Source organism: Glandiceps talaboti, chromosome 7 (genome assembly GCF_964340395.1).
Source record: "Glandiceps talaboti chromosome 7, keGlaTala1.1, whole genome shotgun sequence".
Classification (NCBI taxonomy): Eukaryota; Metazoa; Hemichordata; class Enteropneusta; family Spengelidae; genus Glandiceps; species Glandiceps talaboti.
The window spans coordinates 25,216,910-25,225,941 of NC_135555.1; positions in this window are offsets into that span (position 1 = coordinate 25,216,910).

Here is a 9,032-nt window from a genome sequence, read left to right on the forward strand (position 1 = left end):
AACTTAATAATTAATTATTTCTATTTCAAGGGATGCATTCAGCTATCCATGTAATTAACAATGGCTATTTGTACAATTGCATCTTATTTACATGTATTTATAGACAATGCACAAACCAAGTTATTGTGTTCAAACAGAAAATGTAGATATACCTGGTCGTTCTGTCTAGACAAACTGTGTCTATGTCACTGGATGAAGTGCTGATGATGAATCGATATAAGATATTTATTTAATCTTGAAGAAAATCATTCACCAAGAATGACATTTGTGCAAGTTTTAAATTTGTAAATTTTAGTTTTAATTAAAGTGGCCATATGGATGAGGATTGGGTATTTGTGTTGGATTTTTAATTTACAAAACAGTTTTATCATGGCTTCATACATGTAAAATCAATGTGAAACAACATAGACTAAGTCTGTGTTTGTAGCTCAATTCAGTGCAAAAAGCTCAAAAGTGTGTAAAAAGTTTGTTATTGTACATACAATAACAAAGATTTGACATATCTATCAATCTCCTGCAATTTATTGAGTTACAACCAAGTATTTGGGATATGTTGTTTCATATTGATATTTCAAGTAGGACGCCATGATAACATTGTCTTATAAATTAAAGATCTAAAATAAATACCCAATCCTCATCCATATGGCCACTTTAATAAATCATTTAAATAGCATGTTGATTATTTGAAATTGTATAAAATATGTTTGAATTATAACTGTGATCACCCTTTTATTAAATCATATACATGGAACAATTATATGTACAATATGCTGGTAAATCCATTCTATTTTCAGCTACACTTCATGTATGTATACATGCATGTATGACTGAACACCAAGTTTTGAATTCTGCAATGATCAATTATAGTAGTCGTATAGTATTATAGAGTGCTCTGGACACCTACCTACATGAGCATGCACCAAAAATTACCCCAACTGCACATGTACCTACAAAATGTTATAGAGACATAGACTCAGTTTGATTATTTTCATGTATTGCTATTGAGTATTGTCTACTCGGACTCCCATAAGGCAATGCTTGCTCATAACAAGGAGCTAACATGAACAGTGAATAAGGAGAAAGTTTCAAATATGTATTTCTAGGCAACTATGCATAATATAAGTGATATAAAATCATGAAGTGACTTCAGATTGCAGTGTTTATATACAAAAATGCCATTATTTCCATTAGTAGTGACTTAAGTTTATCCCCTTTTAATGCCTTGGACAATACCCTTGGATGGAAATCTCGCATTGTAATCCCCAATCTCACTATGGAGCAGTACATTTGCAAACAGGACATTCAGTTATGAAGTGTGCACATCATATTTATTATTGTTTTATAGTTTAAAGATTATTAGTCAGCCAAGTAGTGAAAAGGAGATAATACCGTCTCCATCAAATGGCATCTATAGATCTGGCTATTAGGGCAAAACTTTTTTCAACAATATTAGGAATTTGTGGAGGAAATATGTTGGAGAATTCAGCATTCTGAAAATTGTTGTAGCATAGAACTAAGTAATACAGTGTCAGCAGGCAAAGGTATCGGGCATCCATCTTTTTTGTAGCATTAGCTGCGGTCAAAGACGGCTTTCACAACGGGATTACTCTCTATATATACACAACTCCAGGTGTTAAATTTGAGTTGTCAATGAGAACCAATCAAAATAAAGACATCCCCAAACCACCAGCTTTGAATGGACATTTTGGCGGGAAACCATTGTCTATCATATCTACTAATAGTGACGCTAAGGTATTGCACCTGTTGCATTGGGAAACAGCCAATCAGAGTGCACTGTATACATTACTTCTTTTCTGTGAATTTACAAGTGTTCAAAAACATTCTTGCATAACATACACAGGGGGTTGACACTATACACTAATAAATTGTTCGTCTCGAAATGCAAATACGGAAATTGAGCAATGTTTGTGAAAGAACTCAGAACGCAGAAGTCAGGATGTGTTTCCCCGTTTGAATTACATACCTTTGGTATAATATAGCCCAACAAATGTAAATAAGATCAGTACGATTTCACCGGTACCTGCAGCATCGAACGTGCATTAATTGACAACACAATTCAGTATCACCGGTACCTCTATTGACCTGCATTGAAAGGAATTTTTTGAGAATTTATAAGTCGTCAGTCAGATTAACTGTCATTTTATGGTAACAGTTTATACATATATTGATTACTGAACGCGGTTTCAGACTTGTTTGCTGTCCTCTAGGTTATATATAAGTTTCTATCCCATATCCATTGACTCCTCAACACGTTATCAATATAATTTAGTAAGCTTCTTTTTTTTACAAAAATGCTGAGGCAAGTAATAATCCCATAATGTAATGTAAAAATGTGTTCCATAAATAGTTTAGACATAAACGTAACTGTGATTTTTCCATATCTTTATGTTAACGTCGCAGTACGCTGGGTACAAGAAAACATTTTTAGTGATATTTCAGCATAATTTTCCTCCCGTTTAAAATCAGTTATAATCTATATTCTATGTTTTCTTTTACTCCCAGAATGATTTACAAAATATACAATAAACTATTGTATTATGTTAATTCGGTGCACACATTTGATGGCGTTCTGCATAATCTAAGATAATTTATAAAGGGGATTTCTTCAACATTCTATTATAGTTAATGCTAAATTGGCAAGATAATTGTTTATGCATCAAATATTGGGTTTGCGTTATGAATACCAAGAGATGGTTAAGTTTCCTTGGTAGTATATATAATACTGTAAGTACCATTTACATGTAATATACGAGGAAACGTCTAAAAACGCAGATAATGACCGTTTAAAAGAGTTATACGTTATAATATTAATAACATTATGTCACTATTTATTTCGCGACTGAATGCACAACTTGACGCTTTGATTGACAATTCACGTTTATCAACTAAATAAGGGAAAAGTCACTTTTTAGTATAATCTGGTTTTCTTTGAATAATGTTTAAAAGTCTTCTTTATTTTTCATTGTGCGATCTAAGATTGAATTCGCCAAAGTTACGCATATATTTGAACAGTCAGCAATTGTTATCACATCGCCACCTAGCGGCAGCTACAAACACAAAAATAGCTAGCTATTCCGAATATATCACTTTTTTGTGGTCCTATAGACACTCAACACATTACTTTTTATTTCGGCTCGGTTTGATAACACTTCAATTTTTAATTATATACAATTTTGACCTCTAACAACTGTCAAGGTAAAGCCTAAGCGAAAAATGTAACACGTCGTCATACATTGCCAGCGTTTTCTCAGATTAAATGGAACAAGAGTGAAAAATTATCTTTCAGCTAGTTTTTCTGAGCGTGAAAATGAATGCTACCGCATATGTATGTATGTATGTATGTATGTATGTATGTATGTATGTATGTATGTATGTATGTATGTGTTCACACACATTAGTATATATATGTGTAAGCTACACAGACTTAGGAGACGGGGCAGGTCACTGACACCATGGGCACTAATTGGGGTCAAAACAAATGTTATAATAAACTCTGAATATATGAAATATAATGAAATGACAGTGTATTCTCACTTGTCAACATATTATAAGCAGTTGATACAAAACATAACTGTTCAATACAAAAAGCAATCATGAATTGACTTTCAAAAACACCACCGGATCAATGTCAAATAATTTTAAATGAATACAATATGTTATTCTTAAAAATGAAATTGCGTAACTTATTATCAAACACTAAATATGAACATGTGATTTAAATCGACTGGATATAAAATGGGACGACTTTGTCTCGGCAATAAATGTTACTGACAAGTGTAGATAGAGTATAACGTATGTTAAGACTATAATAAAACTGCCGTGGAGTTACCGTACACTGGAATAGAAGAAAGTTCACGTAGACAGAATAAACCGGATAGCTCCTGACAATAATACCCACGTAATTCATAAATACTTGTTCAAATAAAATTCACTATAACTAAACAAATAGTTGAACTTGATAATTCATGGAAAGTACCGTGTAATCTCGTCCGTATTCAGCAATGAATTCACAATTGAACTTAGAAATCCGTCGAAGGAGTGTTTTGTCGACAGGACAAAGTTATGTCCCTCCTCACAATTCTGGCATACAAAAACACGAAGTTTGAGAGCAACGAATCGAAAGTTTTCAATGTAAATAGAATGTGGAAATGTTGGCTGTTTTAGAAGTGACAGCAAACTTATGGGTCGTACATATCCACTTATATTACCTTGAAAATGATTTCTCAAGACAAACTTCTTTGTCAATGTTAACAACATGTACTCAAGGTAAGATGGAATTCTTTTCTTGTCAAATAAGATATCCAAATGTATGTTTTCAATACTTAATTCGCTGATTTTATTCTCCAAAGTTATGGAGCGTTGTTTCTACTATGTCTATTCTTAGAGTAATGTATCCCTGATCAAAAGACAACCCATTATTTACATGTATGATTTATTTTTTTTCATCATTTCAACAGAGAATCGAGAAAAAATTGACGAATTGAACAAATGGATACAGAACTTGAACAGAAAGAGAGGGGAGTTTATGGCAAATAAGACGGAGTAGAAGAGAAACTCAAAGGTCTTGAGAAAAGAAATTAAATACTTGACGGCACTCAACAACAGCTAGAAAACCCAAAAATGAACTCCGTATGTACAGAGAAAGAGATCTGAGATAAGAGCGATAACAGTCTTCAGGAAAACGACCTCATCAATTACTTTAGTCCGATGGGTATTGTTTCAAATGTTCAGAACTAATTGTCAGCAATTATTCAAAACTAGTGACCTTACGGACACGTGAGCTTAATGAGGGGTCGTATGTGACTGGAAGTTTGTATCGCACTCAGTCTCCACCTCAGTCGAAAATTTCAAGTCACGAATTTCAAGTTTTGTGTTTGGAACAAAAGCTTAACGTAATACATTGGTTCACCAGCAAAGTTGTATTTAGCATGTAGCATATTTATGAATACACATATAGTATGTGGGCATATACTGTATGGGATACCGATGTGTGAACAAATATACTTGACACAGTATGTGGGTATACGTATGTACTGTTATGTATATGAACACATATATACAATTGTATATGTCAATTGCCACCTGTTGATACATAGGCCATCTGATGACACCCAGATCTACATTTGATTCATTTGTCTTTGTAACTAAAACAATCAACTGGATCGTCGTTGTAATTGTCAACGTGATTGCAAGAACGAGCTCGAGTCAGAATTCTGATAGGTTACCTTTAATGCTGAAAGTGTAAATTAAAAGTGCACAATTGCTATCGGGGGAGATCATTTTAACCTCGAAATTGGCACCTTTAACTTCCCAATTAGTGGTTGCTCTTACTTTATAATCAACATACACAATGCGACGACGCAAGAAATGCTCCCTATGTTAACCTGCGATGGTCATTATCCCCATGCATGACGGTAAATGTCCGGCGCGGAGAAAGGAATGCACTTTGCTAAGGTCTGTTGTTCCAAGAAAAAAAACAACGACCAAAAGAACGGACAATCACACAGAAACAACAATCTGTAAGATAGATTGACGTTTTGCACTGACGAATCTAGCTCAGACAGCGAAACTGAAGAGAAAAATCAGTATTTGTTCAGTATCAACACTCGGCAAGTGTATACCGTGCGTACCCGAACACACCCCAACATTCTACAACGGATATCACTATCAGTACTAGTGGTAAAACTTTTAACTTTATCATCGACACTGGCTCATCAGTCAACGTTCTCGAAGAACACGACTTCATGATACTAAAAGATGAAGTAAATATTCGACGCTCTAATACGTTAACATCATCGTCGCCAGTAGCGGGAAAATATACCCCATGTGACCTATCTACATGTCTGAAAGTTACCGTGTAGCCGACTTCCAATCTTACTCCCGGTCAACTCCATGTAGTCATTACTGTAGGAAATAACAGAAAACAACCCAACACTACAGATACTTGGCATATGATATTGTTTGACTTGTAATAGATAAATTCCCAATATGTGTTATTGGGACCATTATAGCGTCAGAACTGTCTTTTAAAAACCTTGCTGGAATACCATCTAAACCTGTGCTTTTGCACACACTCAGATTGTCCAGGTCAGTCCGTATGAATTCCATGGGTATTGGTTGCAGGGAAAATGAATTAGGAAGAACACTTTTGTTATTGTAGTAGTCTTTGACAGTGTCTGAATTAACATTATAAACACCTGTTACCCTAGGAAGCTTGCTTACAAGGGTAGGTGATATTGTAGTGTAAAACTTATTGATATGTTTGGCAATTGATTTGCTATCAAAACACAGTTCCCCGTCGATATTTAGAATGACATTACACTTATCTTTGGATTTGCAATATTCTTTATTAAGTACCTCGTTTTTGTTTTCCTGAACTGAAATTAATACTGCATCTCTTTCTGAAATACATGCAAGGATTTCTACTGTCATCCACCGTTCTGAACCTTGTTTCAGCCTTACTTCTTACTTCAGCCTTACAGGTGCAACAACGTTCAGAACATCTGTAAATATGACTTTAAATAATGACCAGGCCTCATTCACATCCTTACAGGTGAACACTTAACACTGTCCCCATTAGTACTTTCTAATTGACCAGTCAGTGTTTCCTTTCAATAATTTTCAGTGATCTAATTGTAACATTTTTGTGGCAATTGATAATTTTCGTGGAACAGTATATGAGAAAGTGATCACTTATGCCAGTGGGGATGACCCCAGACTGACTTATTTTTTCAGAGTTGTTACACAAGATATGATCAAGAATTGTGGAGCTATTAATGGTTACTCTGGTGGGATTTGTAATGAGTTGTTTGAGCCCAAACACACCACAAACATTTGAATATTTTCTATATTGAGATGACATTGGATGAAGAGAACAAATGTTGAAGTCACCAAGAATAATAATTTCACAATCTGATCTGATTCTAGACAGAATTTCCTCAAAGCTGGTGGTAAAAGAAGTTTGCTTTGGTGGTCTATAGCAAACACTTAAAACAATGGGTTTAGTTTTAGTCAGCCAAATTTCTGTCCATATGGATTCTTGGTCATCAGAGACAACATCATTTCTTGGAGTAAATGTAATATCGGGGGCGAATGTACATGCATACACCACCGCTGTTCTTGTCCCGATCTCGTCGGAGTATGTTGTACCCGGGAATCTTTACCTCATTGGCGGTGACTGTGTCATCGAGCCATGTTTCACTGAATCCGATGATATGAGACTTCGACTGAATTGCTAGGACACGCACTTCTCATATCTTAGACAGCAAGGAACTAGCGTTGAGATGAAAGCAGTGCAGTCCTGTCTTTTTAAAACAAATCAAAACTGAAACTAGAGGCGTCAGATATATACTGTCTACAGGAACCTGGATATGGACCAAACAACTCCAGACTGCCCCTTACGGAAGGCATTCAGTTTATATCTGGTTATTATGTACTCTTATTTTTATTCCTGCGATTTGAACTACGTATGTCTTCTTTTGACTGGCGGCTGCCACCTATAGATACTTAGGCCGTCTCATGTTTACCAGGTCTACATTTGATTTGCTTGTCTTCATAACAGTCATATGTGTATACGGAGCCGTTCACTGTTGTCCACGTACCAGTTGTGTTTGTGTAGTGTGCAGACCCTGGTGTTAACAAATGAATCTTTCATTTGCAACAGATTAACTATTTTAATGTTGTCATTGTTCAAAGTTCCCTAGAGTATGTGATATAGGATTCCCTACTATCCATGACAAACGTCACATTTGGTTTGATACTATAAATGTTGTATTAGTTTACAATAAAACTTGATAGGGCATTCAAACACTTGAAAGATGGTCGTAGAGGACGCACTCCTTACATATTTGGTTCATTATTGATAGCTAATTCTGAGTCTGTGCTCATTATGGCTCCCAGGGTATGGCTTATTACTGATGGTTACTACTACTCTAAATATCTCGTCGTAGGTTACCGCTAGCGTATAGTGATTGAAGAAATCTAAAAGTTTGTGGCAGACCATAAATACATCCCCTTCACTGGTTACTTAGATACCCATGGCAGGTCATCAGTCTACGGACCCGTGATGCTCGCTAGCTTTAATTTTAATATTGTAAAGTAGTACAGTTGTCGTGTGGTACACCTAAACAAAATTTATCAATTTTTTTACCCAAAACACACATCTCAGATGCGATCGTTTTCATTTGAACAATTTCCCATCTACACACCCCTAAGTAATATACCCACCAAATACCATGGCAATCGGATTGGCGGTTTTAAACTTTAAGTCGTTTACACACACACACACACACACACACACACACACACACACACAAACAAACAAACACAAACAAACAAACAAACAAACACGCACACACACACACACATTTCGCCATGATTACAGCACTACTGAACTTCAGTGCAGTTGTGTTAAAAACGAGTTATAAAGAAACAACAATAGACATGATATTATATACTTGTATTGAATGTAAAAGTATAAAAGATCAGAAAGAAAAGTAGAATATAAACATAATTAAACAAAGGAATTTTGAATGATACAGTCCAAGTAGTAAATAATATGAAGACGATAAAGTATAGTCAGTACTTACAATTTGTAAATATTAGGAAAGAAATGAATCATTGTTCTACATCTCCATCGTGTAAGTTGAGATTTGAGGTAGTAGACATATACATATAGAGGTATAGTGTACAGCCCTTTGCAAAATAATCATTCTCTCAAGTCAGAACATATTTTTTCGCTGACAGAACAAAGTAATTTGTATTTTCAGCTATACACCTTGCGAAGGAAAACACACTTTAGGGACACTGTGGAAAAATTCTATAGAAACCTGACAGTGTTTTATGTATTATTACTATAACAATCTATAAATTATGCGTTTACAATATTACTCACTAGTGCTGTGAAGTATGACGACTTTTGACGCTAACGGTGATGCATCGTTTAATAAAAAAAAAAAAAAAAAAAAAAAAAAAAAAAATAATAATAATAATAATAATAATAATAATAATAA